This window comes from Pantherophis guttatus, chromosome 12, assembly GCF_059756535.1.
Source record: "Pantherophis guttatus breed Tessera chromosome 12, ASM5975653v1, whole genome shotgun sequence".
NCBI lineage: Eukaryota > Metazoa > Chordata > Lepidosauria > Squamata > Colubridae > Pantherophis > Pantherophis guttatus.
Genome location: NC_142074.1, coordinates 9,588,971 through 9,612,451, shown reverse-complemented (window position 1 = coordinate 9,612,451; position 23,481 = coordinate 9,588,971). Strand labels below are relative to the sequence as shown.

At 43.4% G+C, this 23,481-nt stretch overlaps 1 protein-coding gene across 7 annotated transcripts in view; it reads right to left on the bottom strand.

Annotated features, from left to right (window-relative positions):
• TENM1 (teneurin transmembrane protein 1) overlaps positions 1–23,481 on the bottom strand; it is a 1,253,741-nt gene that overhangs the window by 438,235 nt on the left and 792,025 nt on the right. For 2 of the 7 annotated variants that reach the window (XM_034435009.3, XM_087877559.1), the window contains exon 1: positions 11,003–11,388. The exons of the other annotated variants lie outside the window; for them this stretch is intronic. The gene's annotated coding sequence lies outside the window, so the exon portion shown is untranslated. Of the gene's footprint in view, positions 1–11,002; positions 11,389–23,481 lie in introns of those variants that run through there. 7 annotated transcript variants of the gene reach the window in all.

Genomic DNA, 23,481 nt, shown 5'->3' with positions numbered 1-23,481 from the left:
ACCAGGCCACTGTGTGGCCTACTGAGTAAGCCATACTTAAAACAAAAAATGGCTCAGCATGATGTAAACGTCTGCAATTAATGGTCTAAACACACTTAGTAGGCATCATGGCTGAGTGGAGATGTTAGCTAATGCAAGTACAACACTAAACATTGCATCTTAATGCCTCTCCAAGACAGCATCAAAGAAATAATGAAGTGTCCCCTCCTCCCCACCGACTTTCAAGAGTAGCTGTGGAACTAACTAAAGATATGATGTCTGAAACAGAAACCAGAAATATTGGGGAGGGGAGAAAAAGATAGAAACATTTGGACAGGAAATCTCTCTGAGCCTTTGCATCTTTTCTTGGAAGATGATTCCCAACCACATACATTCAGAGAATGCTCTTTTCTTTTCTTTTTAAAAAAAAGAGTTACTTAATTTTCATTAAGGCTGTGCAATGTTTCAGATTCAATTCCAAAAAAATTGCTTTATGGAATGCAAGAAGCACTCTTTGGTAACATCATAAGGCAGCAACATCTTTCCCCCCCCCCTCCCAAAGATCAGAGTATGAACAGCTGGTGTGTGCAGTTGTGGAAATAGAGGCAGCTGCTTTAAGGAGACACTCACTGGGTTTGCATTTCAGAATTGAAATCAAAGCATTGCATAGTGATGGCAAACGTATGGCGCGTGTGCTACAGGTGGCACCCAGTGCCCTCTCTGTGGGCACGCGAGCCGTTGCCCCAGTTCAGCTCCGCTACGCATGTGCACATGCCTCCCCCCCCCGGCCAGCTGGTCATCGGGTCTCTACCATGCATTCATGGGGGAAAGGGCGTGTGCGCATGCGTGGGGGTGAGGGGTGAGGGGGCATGCGCAGGGGCAGGGGTATGCAGGGGTGCGCACATTGCACTTTGGGGTTTCGGGCATGCACACGCATTATACATGTGCTTGCGCTTTGGGCATTCGGTCCGGAAAAGGTTAGCCATCGCTTGCATAGACCTAGCAGTCATGTAATCATCTCATCTCTCACATATCAGAAAGATATTGTCCTGGACATAACATTTCAGGGGCAATCTAATACTCAGAGTGGACCAATCTCAACGGTCCATTTTAAATACCCAAGACCCACAACAGATAATATAAGAAGGAATATGAATATGAGATTCTGGGCAGAAAATATTTGCCAAGCGCTATCTTGACCTCAGTTTTTCAGCTGTCAATACATGCATCTGTCTTCTAGCAAAAGTTACTGTGCCTTGGTATCAATTTTTCTCCTTACTATAAGCTCACCATTTTGTTATACCTTGAATTTGTCATCATCCATGCAAGGAAGAACATGCATGCGCCTTCTGCCCTTCTGATCTCTTTTCTTTTCTCTTTGTACTAGGACTTAAGCAGTAACATTAACCCTGAAAAAAGATGGTGGTTTATACTGTAATTCACAATTTACGTCAAGGGAGGGCAGCCATACTAAATCATTCCTTGCCTCTGTGCTGTGAATTGCTCTCACAAGGAAACTGTTGCAATGAGTCTTTGGGCAAACATCACAAAAATTCAAAATTTTCCATAATGTGTATAAATTAGTATAGGTGTTATGTTTTTTCAAAGCAATAATCCCTCTGTCATTACATCTGGTATTATCAAATAAAATTTTAACTTATCAGAGCTAATTGCTTAACAACTTATTAACAGTGCCAAGAATGGAGATCTCATGAAAAGAGGATTTACTTTCATATTGTCTCAATGTTGGGCTCCGAAAACCAAGAAAGACTGAGACTCTTCTAGCAATAGCAATAGCAGTTAGACTTGTATACCGCTCCATAGTGCTTTACAGAGCTCTCTAAGCGGTTTACAAATGTCAGCATATTGCCCCCAACAATCTGGGTCTTCATTTCACAGATCGCAAAAGGATGGAAGGCTTAATCAATCTCAAGCCCCATCAGAATCAAACTCCAGACTGTGAGCAGAGGTAGCCTGCATTGTTGCATTCTAACCACTGATGTCACTGGGGATCTTCTAAGGTTTATTGTTCCTGTCCTATACACAGGACTCTTGACAAACTAAAGCAGATGACTTGATGGGCTGCCACAGAGAGGAGGGGGTCAAGCTATTTTCCAAAACACCTAAAGGCTAGACTATTTTGGACATGAGATGCAACACCCAGAAAAATACAGCATACTTAAGGACCTCCAAGGAAAGATCGAAGGCAAACGAGGTCCAGGCAGAAGAAGAATATTGTGGCTTCAAAATCTACGGGACTGGTTTGGACAAAACTCAGCAGCACTTTTTCATTGCATTTGTTGATAAAAATAGATCACCGACATGATCAGCAATGTTCAAGGATGGATAATCTAGGAGAAGGACCAGGGGAGACATGATAGCAGTCTTCCAATATTTGAGGGGGTGCTACAGAGAGGAAGGGGTCAAGCTATTTTCTAAAGCACGTGTAGGCCAGACAAGGAATAATGGATGGAAATTGAACAAGGAGAGATTCAAATTTTCTGAGAGTGAGAACAATCAACCAATGGAACAGAAGTTGCCTTCAGAAGTTGTGGGAGTTTCATCACTGGAGGCTTTCAAGAAGAGACTGGGCTGCCATCTGTCAGAAATGGTGTAGGGTCTGCTTGGGTGGGGGGTTGGACTAGATGACCTACAAGGTCCCTTCCAACTCTGTTAATCTGTACCTGTACCTGTATCTGCACCTGTATCTATATCTGCGCCATAAAGCGTATACTCTGGGAACTATTTATGGAGGAGTCATTTTCATCCTCTTTCTCTCACACAAACTGTGTTGTCTCTTATTCCTCCAAAATGCAGTCCTTCCCTCCCTCCTGGAAATCCAGACAACTTTCCATCACAAAAGGTAAAGTTAAAGGTCCCCCTCGCACGTATGTCCTAGTCGTTCCCAACTCTAGGGGGCGGTGCTCATCTCTGTTTCAAAGCCGAAAAGCCAGCACTGTCCAAAGACGTCTCTGTGGTCATGTGGCCGGCATGACTAAATGCCAAAGGCGCATAGAACACTGTTACCTTCCCACCAAAGATGGTCCCTATTTTTTGACTTGCGTTTTTTATGTGCTTTCGAACTGCTAGGTTGGCAGAAGCTGGGACAAATAACGGGAGCTCACCCCATTACGCGGCTTATGCAGAATATACAGCCTCATGCTACATAACTAAGCTCCATTTCATGCTGAATAAACTAAATTATTTATGTATCTTAAATAGAAAACTATCTTACAATAGATTTTTACCCCAAAAGTTTTTTATTAAAATAAATTCAATAAAAATCAAAAAAATCTGATTTAAATAAAAAAAATCCGATTTAAATTTTAAAAATCTGATTTTTTTTTATTTTTTTAAAAAAAATCATTGATTTTTATCCACCCTGCTCTGGGGTTGTTTAGTGTTTGTTTGTTTGTTTTTGCCTCAGCCATTTCAATTGCTTCTGTTAAAGCACCTAGAGACCGAAAGGAAATACAATTAATCTCTCCATAGCGGGAAAGACGCTGTCCGCTGTCCAGGTGCTAACAGCAAATAGGCAATTACAAGACCCCTGCTATTTTTCTTGCTTATGGTGCTTAAACTTTAGATCAGACTTAGACAGGGTAGCTTTTCAACTAGAGGATAATCCTCTTTCGGATAGAAGATGGGGTCACCATCTACAGCAGGTATAGGAAACCTGCAGCCACCTCAAAATTGTTGCTCTTCATGTTCAAATAACCCTTATCGTGTTTCCTATGGATGCTGGCAGAAGGTTTACTGACACTTGGGAGACTCCCCACGCCTTCTATGGGAGAACTGAGAAGGCAGCTTGGTCCTTTCAAAGATAACAAACATCCTACTTGTAATTGCAAAGCGTAAAAATGAGCAGAAAATGCATTCAAAACTAAGATCTACCCTTGCACTGTTTGTTCCTAAGCATGAAACTGCCATTATTTTCTCCAGATAAAATATAAATATAAAATAAACATGCTGGAAAGAAATAACATTTAAAAAAAAAGACAACCTTTTACTGAAAGGAACGAAAGCCAGCAGAACTATTAAAATTGGGCGAGACAGAGATCTAATCTGAATTAGGTTGGTTTAGGATTCATAAACTTTGTCCCATCCTGTATGAAGGTCAGGTGGGAAAGAGAAGAACTGGTGCTCTACTAACCACTTGATTCAGCCAGGAAGTCAACTTGGTTGGTGCAGCCTTGGTGGCACAGCAGACTAAAGTGCTGTTAAGTAGCATTTAACTACCAGCTGCCTGCAATTACTGCAAGTTCAAATCTCACCAGGCTCAAGGTTGACTCAGCCTTCCATCCTTTCGAGGTAGGTAAAATGAGGACCCGGATTGTGGGTCCTGACTTTAAACTGACTTTGTTTAAAAAAAGAACACCGCTTAGGGGCCCCTGAAAGCCCTACTAAGAGATATATACAAAAGTATGAAGGCTATTGCATAACACATTTTAAGCCGCCCTGAGTCTCCGGAGAAGGGTGGCATACAAATTGAACCAATAAATAAATAAATAAATAAACAAACAAACAAACAAACAAGCTTGGGCAATGCACCAGATTAGCAGTCCAAGACAATGAAACTTTAGTAGTTGCGCTCTTCTCTCGGGAGATAACAGTGGTTCCCTAGGTGGCTCAGTGGCTAAGATGCTGAGCTTGCCGATCAGAAAGGTTGGCCGTTCAAATCCCTCGTATAGGTCTCCTCCGTGAGCAGGGGGGGTTGGACTAAATGACCTCCAAGGTCCCTTCCAACTCTGTTACTTTGAGAGGCTGCTTAACAAGCGGGAGCAAAACAGAATGAAAACCTATTTAGAACTAATTATATGGAAAGGAGGAGGAAAACAGCTCTACAGATGAATAGGGGTATCCCGTTTGCACCCCCGGCCATTGCTCTGAAAAGCAGAAAGGAACATGTATGCACTTCCCAGGCAAGAATTTTGTGGTCACAAAGAAAGCACAATGACCCAAAGCCCAAATTTGGTGTTCAAAATGCAGGAAAAGCACATTACAAAAACAACCGTAATATGATTGGCATGGTTTTAACTGAACCTGCCGTATGAACACAGCTCCTGTTATTTGCAAACAATAGCTTTTGGTCTAGTGTAGGGAGGGACTCCAGTTTGCTTCTTCAGCTATACGAGCAGTTGAGGGCCCCTTAGGAGCCACTTTCTAAAGGCAAAAAAATCATGCAGGGATGACCTCCCCTCCTCCCCACCATCAGAACATGCTGTCCCTTTCAAGCAGAGAACATATCTCACCATGGCATAATGCTTTGGTTACCTGGGCCTTGGTTGTGTGTGAACCAGGTTCTATGGCAGGGGTCTCCAAACTTGGCAACTTTAAGACTTGTGGACTTCAACTCCCAGAATTCCTCAGCCAGCAGCTGCTGGCTGAGGAATTCTGGGAGTTGAAGTCCACAAGTCTTAAAGTTGCCAAGTTTGGAGACCCCTGTTCTATGGTTTAGAATGCTGTATAAGCCTTTGACTTATTTCATAAATATAAGTAAGAAAACCATAGGCTTAGCTTGGCTGCTGCAGGATCAACCCAAGATCATTCCAATTTCTCTTGGGATGGAGCCTGGGACCCATCACTCCCCATCTCTCTAGGCTGAAAAAGGAATGCCAGATTTTTTGTGTGCGTGGGAGGTGGAGAGTTTCAAATAGGGAAGGCCTTGAATAGCAGCTGCAACATCTTTTTGGAATGCCACCTGCTTGAGTTCTCCAGCAAACCAAGGTTTCATAGAGGCTCATACTGTAATGAAACTTTGCAACAAGGTTACTCCGTGGCTTCTTTAATGGTGGTCTGATCAAAAGAGCACAATGAGAACCAATTTTGTTTTGGTGAGGATTCTTTCAATTTAGATGGATGGATGGATGGATGGACGGACAGATAGACAGACAGATAGATAGAAAGCTAGCCTGCTGCAATCTGGTGCTGCTTTAAGAAGTCCATCCACATGCCCAGAAAGAAAAGCAAAAACAAAGGTAAACAGGAGTTGTAGAAACATCTCAGAGGACCACAAAGGTGGTAGGGGCAACCTCCAGCATCTGACACCTGTTAGATGATGGGAAGGTCACCTCCCATCAAAGCCACAGTACGTTCCATCAATTCCAGATCTTCCCGCACTCTCCAGAAGTTTGGGGAACTCCAGCAATGGGAGGAAGTCATTGAATCTAGAACCCTGGGACGGATCTGGTTTTCCTTCCCCATATATTCCTCTCAATTAATCAGTTCCTCCTCCCCCCACTTTAGATTAGAACCTGTCAAAGACCATCAGAGATACAGCTTGGCCTCTCGGTTTTCATACGCAAGCATTAAAGACTGCAGAAAGCAAGTATGAAGAGAAGCCATGTATTGATGGAATATTAACAGCATTATAAAGGACCGGTTACCAAAAAAAAAAAAAAAAAAGGTTATCAAACTCAAGTAGACAAATCTCCCTCAGTACTCATCCTGAAACTAGACTGTAGATATTATTACAGGAAGAAAAAGACCCATCGACTTGATGATGTGTCTTTTTCCTGAAAATCACGAGGTGGGGTGGAAAAAGAGACAGCGAGTAAGGATGCAAACCTTTACGTTTCACCCTTCAGAAGGACAGTCATTCTGCCTCAATTAAAATCCTTTTCCAAAATGGATTCTTTTTTCCCCCTTAGTGTTCAAAGGTTGTCTATGACAACTTCACAGTTAACTGTATCACCACTGTACAAACAGAGCAGCCTCCAGGGGAAAACACAAATCATATCTCCCATCATTTGCATATCTGTGCAATCTGTTCCACTAATTACTAGCTGGATGGCAAAGGGGGCGGAGGGGGGGGGAGAGAAAAACCACAAACGATCCCAGGTGTGTTAGAGGGATGCAAAATACAACCTGCAGAAGAAAAGCACAGAAATGGTATTCTTAAATGCACGGGATACAGCGCCAAAATGAGCAATTGCAACGGTTTAGAATCTGAGATCTTCCTCCCTCCCAAGGGAGGGAAAAGTCATATACACCTGACAATCAAAACCCTTCAAATAGTGTTTATTTTCTGCCTTTAATTACACTACAAGTCCAACTCTGCAAATAATGAAGACCCTCGTGGTGCCACAGAGACCAAAGTCCTTAAGATCTACAAAAGCTTGAAATGATAGGGTGTGTATTTGCTAAGCCTGCTACAAAATTCATTGCTGGGTTGACTGCACTCAACAAATCTAGGAGCGCAAGTTTTTTTTTTTTCCCTCCCTCTTAAGTTCCAACACCATTAACCTTTCTGTCGTTCATTACTTTTAAGGGGAGACTTGGAAGTTAACACTTTTTTTTTTAGTGCAAGATGTATTGATCATTTAATGAATCATAAACTCATTTCTCTTCCTCCTTCATTGGTGAGAAGTTCAATTTAAAATCTTGTCAGTGTCACACAAGATGGAAAATATGATGAATACCCTGGTTAATTCTTCATAAAAGCTGAAATTTCCAGGTACCTCCCTTGATGCAACCTGGTAAAAAAAAATGATTAAGGTGTCAAGCTAGAAACTAGGAGATGGTGAGTTCAAGTCCCGCCTTAACGTTGAAAGCCAGCTGGGTGACTTTGGGCCAGTCCCTCTCTTTCACATTGCAACCTACCTCATAGGGTTGCTGTTATGGGGAAAACAGGAAGAGGAAGAAGGAGTGTCAGGTATGCTTGCTGCCTTGAGAAATAATAAAGGTCGGGCAAAGATAAATAAATAAAAATAATATGGAATTAACAGAAATCAGTCCCACTACATGCAGTAATGCTTACACCCAGAAAGCTTGCAAAGGATTCTGTTAATAACTACTCAATATTTAAAGGTGGTCTTAGTTACCACCTTTAGAGCGCTCCATGGCTTAGGACCGGGGTACTTACGAGACCGCCTTCTGCCACCAATAGCCTCTCACCGCCCAGTACGCTCCCATAGAGAGGGGCTTCTCAGGGTGCCGTCAGCCAAACAATGTCGACTGGCGGCCCCCAGGGGGAGAGCCTTTTCTGTGGGGGCACCCACCATCTGGAACGAACTCCCCCCAGAGATACAGAAGATTCCGGATCTGCGCACTTTCCGCCGTGCCCTCAAAACATTCCTGTTTCAGCAGGCCGGCCTGGGCTAACTTTCCCTTTATATTGCTTTTTGATTTTATTTTAAACTGGGATGTCTTGAATTATCTAGGACCAGAATGTTTAGTATATTTTAATTGGTTTTTTATTATTAACGTTTGTATTACATGTATTTTTATCGTTCGCTGTTCACCGCCCTGAGTCCCTTAGGAATAGGGCGGTATATAAATTTAATAAATAAATAAATAAATATTTTTCCTATAATCTAGCAGTAACAGGATGAAATGCAAAAATTAAAAAAGTCCCAAATATAAAATCCCCCACATATTGAAAAAGTGCAAGGGGGAAAAAAATAAGACACGGCTTCACGATTTCCCCTCCCTGAAGGTTATTTGCACCCATTTTATACTAATGCTTGGAACTTCCTTTTTAAATAAATGACTTGCTATTAATGAGGTGGGAGAGATTATATGAAGAAGTGGATGCAAATTAAATTGCTTCTACAAGAGTGCTACACAAGATAGCATGTAGTTCACCTAGAACAGATTTCTTCCCCCCCTAAGATCATTCAGAAAACTGAACATCAGAAAAGACACACCATGTTACACAGGAAGCAAGAGCAACCTGAATTACAGCCATAAAATTAACATTTATTAGGAGGTTCTCTCACAAGCATGTACCTTCCTGGGTGAGGTTAACACGCTGTTTTGTTCACCAATCTCGGAGTACATAGGCACTCCTTTGAAAGCAGACTATATGCTGGTTTAACTCAATACTGAGATTAGTCAGTAAAACAAAATCCAAAAAGGATTTAGACTTATTTCCAGAGAGACAAAAGGAAGGGGAGGAAAGAGAGAGAAAGCCAGAAACAGCCAACACATCTTCACCCAATGGCTAGAATCCGTTTTCATACAATAATTTCCCTAGCTTGCCAAAGAAAAATACAGAGAAAAGATTCATACAAGCACGCAAGAACTGCCTCTAATAACAAATTATGATGTGCGAGATGATCATTTGCAACACAGATTTTTTGCTGAACTAACAAAGGGGGGTGGAGGCAGCCACCCCTGATAAAAGGAGTGGTTGGAGTCCACAAAGCTTTAAAAATCAATACCAAAAACTACTTCTGTGGCTGATGCCAAACAGCAATGTTGATTCCTTTCTCTGCACATATGATGTTGCTGTCCACACATTTTCTGTGATCACCATATCATAAAAGAGAAAATCACCATTCGTTTCCAATTAATTCATCCAGTGGTTCTCCCCAGGGTCCAGCAAAACCAAGCCAAAAGGCATTTAAAGACGGGGAAAAAAAACATCACTTCCTGAAATGCTAAATGATGAAACTGGACCAGCTAGAAAAAAGATAAAACCACAACATTCATATTTGAGAGAGGTAGAAAGTAGCCACTGATGGATGAGGAGGTGAGAGAAAGAGGGGTCACTACAAAGGTAATTTCTAATTCCCTTTGACTCTGGAAAGGGCTGGAAAGGATGAGAAATAGGTGGCCATTGCTACCCTTTTACCAGGGAGCAAGTCACAATTCCTTTCCTACCAGCTCCGCTACAATTTAAAGCAAAAAAAAAACCAAAAAAACTATCTATCACATTGATTCTGCCAGCTGGGAAGCTGGTTGTGCTGCAACACACTTCAGCACAATAAAGTAAATATGGCTCAAGATACATCAGCCTGAATTCACTTCTTCATCAACTTGGGACTTACTAAGCTAGTCGCTACTTCAACCGCCCTACAATATGGGCAAGTCTAAAACACATTGCAAACACCACCAATATTTAAATGCAAAACCTTCAAGGTATTTTGAAACAGCACAATACACGATTTTTTAAAAAGAGGATGCTTGGCACTATACTTGGGCAAGAGGGACGCAGCCAAACATGAAATAAATATCTAATAAATAAATAAGACTAAAATAAATATCCAATTCACTGATCAGAACAATAAAAGGAAAATGAAGCAACTAGAAGGGAGCCTCTAGGCTGGAGATGTTTACAGTTGGCCAAAGCACATTTCCGTACGCTAAGTATCCGTATTCAGATCTGAATTTAACCAAATCTGGAGTAGAAATATCCTGAAAAACAAAGCTGATCTACCTCAGCCTTTTGTTACATAATGAAAAAAAATGTATCGAAGTATCCCAACCTTTGGAACACAAAAGAAAACCCCCAAGCATTTCAAAGTGTAAATAACCCAGAAGTAGCATATATTTGGAGAGCGCTCTCTTTGAAGCCATGCAAACATCTACCCTCCACAATGCCACCCCATCAAAACTATCTCAAGGCTGGGTGGATGGGTGGGTACCGGGTTTTTTTTAATTTATTTATTTATAAGCACCCTAAGAAATCAGACAAACGCACAGCTTATGCCTCCACTTGACCCACAACATCCAACTGCCCAGGCACAACAATCGGAATCCAAAGCCACCCTACCTGACAACTCAAGACCCCATTGCTCCTCTCGCTGCCCGATGTGCCGTTCCAACGTTCGCTTGGGCTACACGTGAAAGATTACATCACGCAGGCAGCCGAGCTGGAGACCCAGGGCGTGCGCGTGTCCCTCTGCGTTGCGTTGCGTTGTGTGCATCGCCCACACGACACGAGGGACAAACCCCGGGAATAAAAAGTAAAGGGTGCAGCCGGGCAGGACCTTCCCACTCACTTCGCCAGAGTGAGCCCGCGGTTCGGGGCGCTTGTGAGCCCCAGCCTCGCGTCCAGGGCTTCCTTCCAGAAAGAGAGCCATTCACACGAGCCGGTCCAGCTGGGGACCCTGGCCGAGCAGCCCAAATGGGGAGGCTGGCTGGCTGGCTTCGCCCGAGCCACACACTCGCGGCTCGCCAAAGCGGGGCGCGCGGCGCGTAAGGCAGCCGCTGGGTCTCTGAGGCGGCGGCGGCGGCGGCTTCTTCTTCCTCCAACCCCGGGAAAAGGGCGCGCCGCCCCCGTTGGAGCCAAACTTACCTGCCCGTCCACTGGAACTTTCAGCTGGAGCAGCAGCAGCAGCGCCGCCTCCGCCCCGCGCGGGTCCGCTCGCCAGGCATCGCGCGCGCCTCCCGCCACCGCCGCCGCCGCCGCTACGCCGAAGGCGAAGATAAATCCACATCGCTCGGGAGGCGACCCAGGCGGCTGCCGCAGCTCGCCCGCATCCCTCCCGCCCGGGGCTCAGCGCCGGCGGAACCCTCCAAGCGGCTGAAAACGCCGGAGGTGCCCAAGAGCGCAGCAGCAGCAACCGCCGCCGCCGCCTCAGCCCTGCCTGAGCCTCGCGCCGGCGTCGCGGCCACTGCTGGCTTCCCCGGCAGCGGCGCCGACCACTCGGCTCCTCGCCTTTTGCCGCCGCCGCCGCTAATGAGCATGCCCGGGAGAGGGAAAGCGGGCATGCGCGGTGCCGAAGCCGACGCCGCTTTGTCTTCACCTGCTTTTGCCAGGCGCCGGGCAGGTGGCCCCGAGCGACGGTAGCCGGCCCGCGAGGGAAAGGAGAGCGGGCGGGCGGGCAGTAGGCGGAGGGCGGAGGGCCCGAGGCACAAGGAGAGGAGGACGCGGCTCCTGAGGCAGCCGAGTGGGGTGGCGGGGATAGAGGGGGGCGTCTCCCGCTTGCCTTCGTGCCCGAGGAGGCAGCCAAGAGCCCCGGGTGGGTTGTGAGGCGGGTCTCGGGAGCATCGCATCGCCGGGCGGGTTGTCGGGCCTGGGAGTTGTGGGGGTGGGGAAGGGCCTTGGTAGTACAGTGGTCTAAAGCACCCTGTTATTAAGACCAGCTGCCTGCAATTACTGCAGGTTCGAATCCCGCCAGGCTCAAGGTTGACTCAGCCTTCCATCCTTTCTAAGGTGGGTTAAATGAGGACCCAGTTTGTGGGAGCAATAAGCTGACTTTGTATAAATATACAAAAGGATGAAGGCTATTGCTTAACGCCTTGTAAGCCGCCCTGAGTCTTCGGAGAAGGGCGGCATATAAATCGAATTTTAAAAAGGGGGGGGGGAAGCAACAGGTCAAGAGCGGAGCAGCCTGAGGAAAGCAGAGGATGCGCCTTCCCCAGGGTGACGGGGGTCAAGCCCCGGGGCTTTCCGCCCGAGCGGCCGCTGGTACGTCGGATGCCCAAACCGAGGCAGGGAAGAGGCTCTTTCCCCCCCCCCCTCACCCTCGTAGGGAGGCAGGCGGGCGCTGGAGATTGCGGCGTCCGGCGCCGGTTAAGTCTCGCCGACGAGCTTCCCTGGCCTGAGGCGAGGAAAGCGGCGGCGGTATGGTTAGCAAGGGAGAAGATGCTGGCAGCCGCCTCCCCACTCCCGGCGCCCCTCCGGCCTTGGGCTGAGATTTAGGGGCTCTCGGATGATGAGAGGGCGGAAGGCAGAGATCCGAGCTTCGAATGCAATGGGGACTCTGCGCCCTTCCTTTGAATTTGGGGGGGGGGAAGTGTCCTTTTCTGGTTATTCTTTCTGCCCCAATATTATTTATTTATTTATTTATTTATTTATTTATTTATTTATTTATTTATTTATTTATTTATTCATTCATTCATTCATTCATTCATTCATTCATTCATTCATTCATTCAATTTATATGCCGCCCTTCTCCGGAGACTCAGGGCGGCTTACAATGCTTTTAAGCAATAGCCTTCATACTTTTGTATATACCTGCTTAGTAGGGCTTTCAGCCCCCCCTAAGCGGTGTTCTTTTTTATACAAAGTCAGCTTATTGCCCCCACAAACCAGGTCCTCATTTTACCTACCTCGGAAGGATGGAAGGCCGAGTCAACCTTGAGCCTGATGAGAATTGAACTCGCAGTAATTGCAGGCAGCTGGCAGCTAAGTGCTGCGTTAACAGCAGCAGTTTAATCTGCTGCGCCACCAAAGCTCCTTCCGCTTTACACTCAGAAACCGAGTAACATTCAGATCCATTTTTGAATGTTCTTTATATCTATCTTCTATTATGCCCCATCCCATCCCATCCTATCCCATCCTATCCCATCCCATCCATCCTTTTGTAGTCATCCTAGAACCGGGGGTGAAATCCAGCAGGTTCTGACAGGTTCTGGAGAACTGGTAATGGAAATTTTGAGTAGTTTGGAGAACCGGCAAATACCACCTCTGGCTGGCCCCAGAGTGGGGTGGGAATGGACATTTTGCAATATCCTTCCCCCAGGAGTGGGGAGGGAATGGGGATTTTGCATTATCCTTCCCCTGGAGTGGGGAGGGAATGGAGATTTTGCAGTATCCTTCCTCTGTACTTGAAGGGTACTTCCCCAGTACCCTTCCACCAAGCCATGCCCACCAAGCCACGCCTACAGAACCGGTAGTAAAAAAAATTTGGATTTCACCACTGCCCTAGAATGAAAAAACTCATCTCTAGGTGGCTCAGTGGCTAAGACACTGAACTTGTCAATCAGAAAGGTCAGCAGCAGTTCGGCGGTTTAAATCCCTAGTACAGGTCTCCTGCTGCGTGGGCAGGGGGTTGGACTAGATGACCTCTAAGGTCCCTCCCAACTATGGTACTGTTACTATTATGAAAACTTCCCAATTTTCTTCCTGGGGAGGAGGGGCTTTAAGATACAAAATACTGTAGAAGTCTTGAGAGCCCTAACATTGCTTTTGAATTTCACCCTTTAAAATTCCTTTTTTAAAAAACCCTTCTCCAAGGATGCCTGACTAGGTTCAATGTGCCTGGAGAAAACTCACAAGCCAACAGATGATATGATCAATGCTCTGGAAAGCAACAATTATATTACACCACAAGTTTACTTAACCAGTTTTATTATTAAGTTAAGCCATTTTAATAACTTCTCCTGAGATCCTGGATATAAAGTAACATGCAGTCCAACTTTGCACAACTTAGTAGGTTAAAGAATGATCACATAGTGGAATCCTTGGTGCCCTCTGAGCTTGGTTGCTGTTTGCAGATGTTTCGCTACCAAATTAGGAAATATCTTCAGGGTTAGAAGGGAGTGGGGCTGCTCTCTGTTTATATACAATAGTGTGCCCAGCTTCTACTAGTGGAGGTGTTGTTTTCTCTTTCGTAGTTCTTTGATTAAGTTTCTTGCGGCCCCCAAATGCTAGGGAATTCCTGGAAGTTTGGCAACTCAGATAAATCAGCCATCAACAGGCACATAGAGGTAAACAACATTTACACCCCATTCAAAAGAGACAATACAAAAGCGAAAAAAGAAACAAAAAGACCACAGCTTGCCAATGATTTAACACCCAGACATACAGGGATAAATACTAGGATTAACACCAGACAAGCAATCAAGCAATGAACAATATTCTAAGTAAGGAACGATTGGTTCAGACCAATAATCAAGCAGTAAACAACAGTTAATCAAAAGAGTTTCCAAGGAAAAAAAACTATACCTCCACCAACACTGACAGGGCAAACTACTGTATATAAACAGAGAGCAAACTCCACTCTCTTATAGCATTGATGATGTTATCTAGTTGGGTAATGAGATGTGCGCAGGAAAACAACCAAACTCAGAGAGAACCAAGGACTCCACCGTTCAACCCTGAGCTACAGACTCCCTTTATTGATTGTTTAATTTCTGGTTCAGCTCCTAGAGGTACAAACATTTTAGTAGCACTTGCTAAAAGGATGAGAAAAGAGAACATTTGTGGCAAAAGTACATAAATGTATATTTAGCAAATCTGTGATTTTTTCCCCCCAGTTAGGGCGCTACTTCTATTTGCTCCTTATATTTCCCCAGTGAATGAATGATATTCTCTTGATACTGCTCAAACTATCTACCACCCTTTCTTTCTCCTTTAATAATATTCCTCTGCGTTTATATCTAAAACTTTATATCTTGTTGAGAAGCTGGTATTCTAAAACAAAGAACGATTTCCTGCATAATGCCTTTCAACTCCACATAATCCTCCATTTAAAAATGGCATAGCTAAGAACCATGGAAGTATGACCATCTGTCCAGAACAGTCAATCAATCAATCAATAAAGCAAAGGCAACATTAAGTTGGGGAACACTGTTTAATAAGATATTTATTTATTTATTAGTTCAATTCATATGCCGCCCTTCTCCGGAGACTCAGGGCGGCTTACAATGCGTTAAGCAATAGCCTTCATACTTTTGTATATACCTGCTTAGTAGGGCTTTCGGGGGCCCCTAAGCGGTGTTCTTTTTTATACAAAGTCAGTTTATTGCCGGCACAATCCGGGTCCTCATTTTACCTACCTCGAAAGGATGGAAGGCTGAGTCAACCTTGAGCCTGGTGAGATTCGAACTTGCAGTAATTGCAGGCAGCTGGTGCTACTTAACAGCACTTTAGTCTGCTGCGCCACCAAGGCTCTTTGTGATATGTGATATGTGTAGACAAGAATTAGAGGAATTAACACATCCTCACTTTGGGTAAACTGATATTATGGGACCACCAAACGCAACACAATAGCCGTTTTGTGAGTTGGTAAGATTCCTCATAAGCATCTTTTTTCCAGAAGTAATAAAAGTCTCGGGAGTGTCTTACCAAAGACCTCAGAGTTGAAGACACCTGCAGTAGTGGCCAAAATTGTGGAAACCTTTTGGGAAAAGGTGTATTTTCTGAAACCAGCTAATAACACCCTTTTTTTTGGGGGGGGGGAGTAGTACCATAAAATTATATATCAATGGAAAGATAATTTAATCAAGAATGTAATGCAATGACTTTTATGAAGGATTTCTTATTCGAACAGCAGTTACAGTATAAAGAAAAGTGAAATACATAGAAAAAACAAGGTACACAAAAATGATCACCATAGAAAAAACGAGATATACAAAAATTATCACCATGTCAGTTAATACTAAGTTGGGTAACCTTTAGCATGAATTACGGCCTTACAACGTCTTCCCATAAAGTAAACCAAGTTGTTTAGTTCTGCAGCTGTTATAATGAGAAACCAAGATTGAAGGATGGCTTCTATTAACTAGGTTTTATTGCTGGGTCGCTTCTGACTAACAAGTTTCTTTAGTCGGCTCCGTAGATTTTCAATCGGGTTATGATCTGGACTATTCCCAGGCCACTCCAGCAGTGGAATATGATTATCTTGAAACTCCAAAAAAAGTGGTGTTATTAGCCATCAAACCTCAAAAATATACTTTTCCCAAAAGGTTTCCACAATTTTGGCCACTACTGTAAGTGCAGGATCTCAGACAATTAGATCACTCAGAAATAAAACACTATAGATTTCATACATCCATGCCAAGCCATAATATAGCCTTATCAGACACTTCACTAAAGTCATCTAGTTGAAAGTTACCAGTGAGCGGTCATTGGTCGTAAATCAAGGATTTCCTGTACTGATGATGTTACCTAGTTTGGGTAATGAAACATCTTCAAACTAGGTAATCCTTGATTTACGACCATAATGAGAAAATTTGATAAGTGAGTTTTGCCTCATTTTACGACTTTTTCTTATCACAGTTGTTAAGTGAATCATTGCAGTCGTTAAATTAGTAATACAGTTCTTAAGTGAGAACTGGCTTCCCCACTGCTTCTCAGAAGGTTGCAAAAGCTGATCACATGACCCCGGGACACTGCCACTGTCATAAATATGAACCACTTGTCAAGCATCCAAATGTAAGTCACATGACCATGGGAATGCTGCAAAGGTTGTAAGTGTGAAAAACGTTCATCGGTCACTTTTTCCAAAGCCATTGTCACTTCAAATGGTCACTAAATGAATCATCTTCAGTGCATCATGAGCACTGACCTAGTGTGGGTGATGAAACATCTGCAAGAAAATGACCAAGCTTAGAAGACACCAAGGACCCCGCAGTCCTCTTCTTCCTCCTCCTCTCCACAAACCCCATTCCTTTCTAGTATTGATTATGTTACCCAGATGGGTGATGAAATGTCTGCAAAAAAACAACCAAGCTCAGAAAACACCCAGGACCCTTCATTTCAACCCTGAGCTACAAATATTCTCCTTTATTGAAACCTTACCAAGTTTAAACAGAAAAGAAATCCCTAATTAATTAAATAAAATAAATAAAAAATAAGTACCTTGAATAAAATGTAGGGGTAATAAAGAACTCTCATTCGCAGAAAGAAAACATGATAAACTTTTCAGCACTTGCAAAACAGATTTCATCCTAGGTTTGGTAAACTCACTCAAACTTCCTGGCTCTGCCCCTTCCTATCTCAAAGAATTTGAACCCTAAATTTGCTAAGATGAATGCTGTTCTGAAGCCTGTTGTTAATGTCTCAAGGATGCTAATGCAGGGACTCCAGTGGGACTCTTTATTCCAGGCCAGGAAAGAGAAATAATAATTCTCTTTTCTCAGCTTCGTTTTTCCTCATCCCCAAAACGTTCCATCCACCATCTTTCGGGGAATTATTTTTTATTCTTTTTTTTTTTTTTGCATCACTGGCAGTGCCCACTCTTCTCTCTGCTTCCTAAACAAAAGTAGAAGCCTTCTAATGCATTTTTGGCACCTCTATATTCACACTTTCAATCAGGACATGATACTCCTTCCTCACTATCTTTCTCTTGCTAAAAGCTTTGCCTGTACAGTAAACTTTCCTACATCTGCCTTGGCTTGAGCCGGTTTCTTCAAACAAAGAGATCTGTAAATTCACCCTAACAATTTCTTTTGTTTTTTGCTTTTCTTAATTCAGTATTGAAATTGTAATCCTGTTCTACAATCCTACACATAATATGATAGTTTTAGTTTCGACTTGAACTATCTGCAAACCCAAACTCTTGCAATATACAGATAGTCCTCGACTTACGATAGCAACATTTCTGTTGCTAAGAGAGACATTTTGAAGTGACTCTTGCCCCACTTCATGACCTTCTTATCACAGTTGTTAAGGGAATCACTGAAGTTGCTAAGTTAGTAACACAGTTGATAAGTGCAAATGGCTTCCCCATTGACTTTGCTCATCAGAAAGTCACAAAATGGGATCACATGACCCCGGGACACAGCAATGGTCATAAGTATGAGTCAGTTGCCAAGTGTCTGAATTTTGATCATGTGACCACAGAGATGTTGCAACAGCCAGTGTGAAAAACGGTCATAACTCATTTTTTTCAGAGCCGTTGTAACTTTAAACAGTCACTAAATGAACTGTTGTAAGTCAAGGACTACTTGCATTCAGTGAACCATGGTTAAGCTGATGGACCAAGCATATTAACAGAGTTGGAAGGTACCTTGTAGGTCTTCTAGTCCAACCCCCTGCAGACCCTATACTATTTCTGACAGATGGCAGTCCAGTCTCTTCTTGAAAGCTTCCAGTGATGAAGCTCCCACAACTTCTGCAGGCAACTTCTGTTCCACTGGTTGATTGCTCTCACTGTCAGAAAATTTATCCTTATTTCCAGGTTGAATCTCTCCTTGATCAGTTTCCATCCATTATTCCTTATCTGGCCTTCAGGTGCCTTGGAAAATAGCTGTGGCAGCCCCTCAAATATTGGAAGACTGCTTCATGTCTCCCCTGGTCCTTCTCTTCACTAGACTAGCCATGCCCAGTTCCTGCAACCATTCATTGTATGTTTTAGCCTCTGGTCCCCTAATCGTCTTGGTTGCTCTTCTCTGTACTCTTTCTAGAATCTCAACATATTTTTTTATAGTGTGATGAGCAAAACTGGATACAGGATTCTAGGTGTGGACCCAGTTAAGACCCCTTCTGCTAAAAAACCACTTTTCAATTTTCCAGGAATGTTGAGGAGGCCTCTGTTTCTGTATCTCATTCTCGAGCTACCTTAGAATCTCTTTAGTCTCCTTTCCACATTTCATTTGGCTTCATCACTGCAATTCTGTTATAGAGCACGCTGTCAATTCTGCAGTTTTGTTCTCTTTTGTTGTGTACCTTTCTGCAGCCTTACAGCCCCTGTTTCCTCCGTGACTAAAGGACAAAAGAAGTTATGGCAAAGCTGAAATCTGCAGATAATGGTAAAAGTTTGCCAAAGTGGGGTGACCTGGGGTTCACCAGAACCTAAATCTTCTAATCTAGGACATTGCAGAATCTGCAGGATCAGGTGCTCAGTAATCTTCTGCTGGGTCATATAACACTCTCTTCTAATAATGTTTGCAACTGTGGCTGTTTATTGTAGCAATGTTTCTGCTCGTTACTTTAATGTATTGCTGTAATAGCTTATGTTATTATAGTCTCGCATTTCTGTCTTTAGGGGTGAAAGGAAGTCAAAATATGTTCAATAAATGAGTAATATTTAAAAGATAAATGAATCCCTTAACAAGTAGGAGAATATTTCTTTTTAATGGGGCAATGAATTCTTTTTCCAGATTACTCAAATCCTGGGATTGTTAAAAGCGATGAGGATTCCTCTCTTGATAAAAGAACAATAAGAAGAAACATCTCCTGTTTTAGCTCTAAGAAACATTAAAATGGGTTAACCACAATTGCATTTTAGCAGCTAAAAGGAATGCTGCAATCTTTTCCCACAATGCTTTTGAAATGAGGAGGAACTTTTTGACAGTGAGAATAGTCAATCAATGGAACAGAAATTGCCTTTGGAAGTTCTGGGAGCTTCATCACTTGAGACTTTCAAGAAAATATTGAACTGCCATTTGTCAGAAATGGTGTACAGTCTCCTGCTTGAGTAGGGGGTTGGACTAGATGACCTATAAGATCCCTTCCAACTCTGTTAATCTGTAAATGATTTTCAGAAAGGACAAACTTTACAGCTCATGTCAATGGCTATGTGGACGAAAGAGCCAGTTTGGAGTTGTAGTTAAGGCATCACAGTTCTAGTTCCACCATAAACAAGCCAACTGGGTGACCTTGGGCCTGTCACTCTCTCTCAGCCCTAGGAAGAAGGCAATGGCAAACCACTTCCAAAATCTTGTGTGAAGACTGCTGGGATCAATCTAGACAATCTCCAGAAGTTAACACTGACTTGAAGACACTAAAAAGATCTTGGACGGAAGATTTCAATCCTAATGCAATCCTAAATTGCAAAGGGATACAATCAAGAACAAGGGAGGTACTAATACCACTCTATAAAGCCCTAGTAAGACCACACCTAGAGTACTGCATCCAGTTTTGGTCACCACACTATAAAAAAGATGTCGAGACTCTAGAAAAAGTGCAGAGAAGAGCAACCAAGATGATTAGGGGACTGGAGGCTAAAACATACGATGAACGGTTGCAGGAACTGGGCATGGCTAGTCTAGTGAAGAGAAGGACCAGGGGAGACACGATAGCAGTCTTCCAATACTTGAGGGGCTGCCACAGAGAGGAGGGGGTCAAGCTATTTTCCAAGGCACCTGAAGGCCAGACAAGGAATAATGGATGGAAACTGAACAAGGAGAGTTTAAATAAGGAGGAACTTTCTGACAGTGAGAACAATCAACCAATGGAACAGAAGTTGCCTTTGGAGACTTTCAAGAAAAGATTGGACTGCCATTTGTCAGAAATGGTATAGGGTCTCCTGCTTAGGTGGGAGGTTGGACCAGGGGTGGGTTCTACTTATCTTTACTACCGGTTTGTAGCGGGGCCACGCATGCATGCTTGCTTTGCTCACACACGCACGCGCACACTTCTGCGTATGTGCAGAAGCGTTTTGGTGACATCGGGGTTGGTGTGTGGAGCCTCCCGCCAGTTTTACTACTGGTTCTATAGAACCGGTGCGAACTGGGGGCAACCCACCACTTTCCAACTCTTTTAATCTGTTAAAACTATCTGTTAAATTTCAACATGAAAAATATATAAGACGCCTTAAACGTGTTCTTTTACATTTGTTTTTCATGACCCAAGAGCAAAATTAAACAAAGGCGGAAAAAAATATGGGAAAGAAAATCCTTTCCTGTCTTTGTTCACTCCTACTGTTTGAATGCTGGTTCATTCAATTGCAGAACAGAACATGCTTCTCAAAATAAAAGGCTTCTGCTGCTCAGCAAGAGGAAAATGAAGACTTTGGTCCCACCATATCAATTTGCTGGGACATTTTTGGATCGATTGATGAATACTGTCAGAGCAGGGGTGAAATGCTCCCGGTTTGGACCAGATTGCCCGATCCGGTAGCGATGGTGGCGGGTGGTTCGGACAACCGGTTGCAAAAATCCCTGCGCACGCCCCCACCACCATGCCCAGCTGAGCTGCACGATCATCAGAGGCTTTTTTTTTTTACTTTTAAAAGCATTTTTTCTACAACCTCTGACGAAAAAATGCTTTTTAAAGTAAAAAAAAGCCTCTGATGATCGTGCGGCTCAGCTGGGATCATCAGAGGCTTTTCCGAGCATTTTTTTCTACAACCTCTTGGCCGAAGAAGTGGTAAAAAAAATGCTTTGAAAAGTCTCTGACGATCCCAGCTGAGTTGCCTGATCATCAGAGAGGCATTTTTTTAAAAAGCCTCCTTGATGATCCCAGCTGAGTTGCCTGATTGTCAGAGAGACTTTTCAAAGCATTTTTAAAAAAGCCTCTCTGACAATCCCAGCTGAGTTGCCTGATCGGCAGAGGCTTTTCAAAGCATTAGAAAAAATGCTTTGAAAAGTTAAAAAAAAAAATTGGCCACGCCCACTGCCATGCCCACCAAGCCACGCCCACAGAACCGGTAGTAACAAATTTTACATTTCACCCCTGTGTCAGAGTATATTCATCAACTGGAATAGGATATGGTAACAAGGTCAGCCAATGTATAGGCATAGCAACTAAGTCAGCCAATGCAAGCTGTTTGGGAGCTGAGACAGACTGGAGCCAGGTCTTAGTCTGCAGCTTCTGAGTCTGTGCAGAGAAACTGAAACTAGTCTGCTCTGCTGAAATGAAATTCTTCTCTCCTGCCTTGTGTTTTGCTTATAACTGCTACTATGTTGAAGAAGAATCTATGTTGGTATTGTACATTTATCTTCATGTATTATATGTATATAAAGAAGTTAATGAATCATACTGAATCAGTTTACCTGTGTGTGCTTTCTGGATTTAATTTCTACAACAAACTTTGATAAATACTTAAATCTGATTTTAGTAAATGTCATGGGAATTGTCACAAGATGGGTGTCCTAAGAGATAACTTGCCTTTTCACAATATGGCTTTGCACCAAACTATGTACAGTGTGGTACTTCGGTACTGCTTTGAAACTCGTCAAATTTGGTACTCGATGTATTTTGGCATGAACATTTTGTCCCAGTACTCATCCTTCCTTTGGTATTCAATGTGTAAGCTAGAACATGTTGGTGTCGGCTACCTTGTAACTTGCCATGGGTGCAGGGTGGTTAGAATGCAGCATTACAGGTGAATTCTGCCAACTGCCAGCAGTTTGATCCTGACCAGTTCAAGGTTGACTCAGCCTTCCATCCTTCTGAGTTGGGTAAAATGAAGAGACAGATTGTTGGGGGCAAGATGCTGACTCTGTAAACTGCTTAGAGAGGACTGTAAAAGCACTGTGAAGTGGTATGTAAGTCTAAGTGCTATTGCTATTGCTACTTTTCCAGCCGAAACAAAGGGTCATACATTAGTCATGTGGTTTGTTTGGTACTTGTTGTTTTTTAGTACTTGTTGCAACTCCCAGAACCAATTAAAGACAAGTACTGAGATACTAAAACACAGATAATATAGCAATGGCAATAACACTTAGACTTATATCTCACTTCACAGTGGTTTACAGCCCTCTCTAAGTCGTTTACAGAGTCACAATATTGCCCCCAACAATCTGGGTCCTCATTTTACTCACCTCGGAAGGATGGAAGGCTGAGTCAACCTTGAGCCTGGTGAGATCTGAACTGCCAAATTGCAGACAGCCAGCAATCAGCAGAAGTAGCCTGCAATACTCCATTCTAACCACTGCGCCCCCTCGGCTCTATCTGATGACACATGGTCCTAGAATAAATACAATTTAATCCTATTTTCTGGACAGTAGATAATTCACAATTCATAGGGCCTGTTTCAGCAAGTGCCTACATATGCAAGGCATATCTACCCTCTGTGAGTTACAGCTCCTGTCCTAGTCAGAATAAATAGTCTCAGCCAAAGGAACATATCAATGTGTTCTTACTCATAAAAAATCCTCATAACCTAACCAAACAAACCCCCCCCCCCAGAGATGACCTCCCTTCCAATTGACTATCAAACCTGACAAGATATAAAATGGCATTTCCTGCCATCTTTCATGGAACATTCTTCACTAGGGTTTTTCCCCCTTTTCAGCTGTAAATCACTCTCCAAAGTAGCTCTTGAAGTGGTGTTTTAAAACAGAAAAATGTGTATGTAGGCATGGAGTTCTTTTGGGTTGGTTTTGTATTATCTGTATTTGTTTGGGGGCCGGTTGTTAAGTTGTGAGCTATTTTTCTTGGTTTGTATCTTGGTCACTGCAGTGTTTCTTGCCACGTGTGATTCTCTGGTAAAGGCACGGAATTGATGAGGATAGTTGTGATATCACCTCTAACATTCAACCCAAGACTTGATATGTTTGTGGTCTACCCCCAGCTTGTGCTTCAGCAGCTCCCCTTCATATCCTTTCAGCACCTAGTCTTCTGCTTGTAGTTGATGTCATGGCACATAAAGCCCC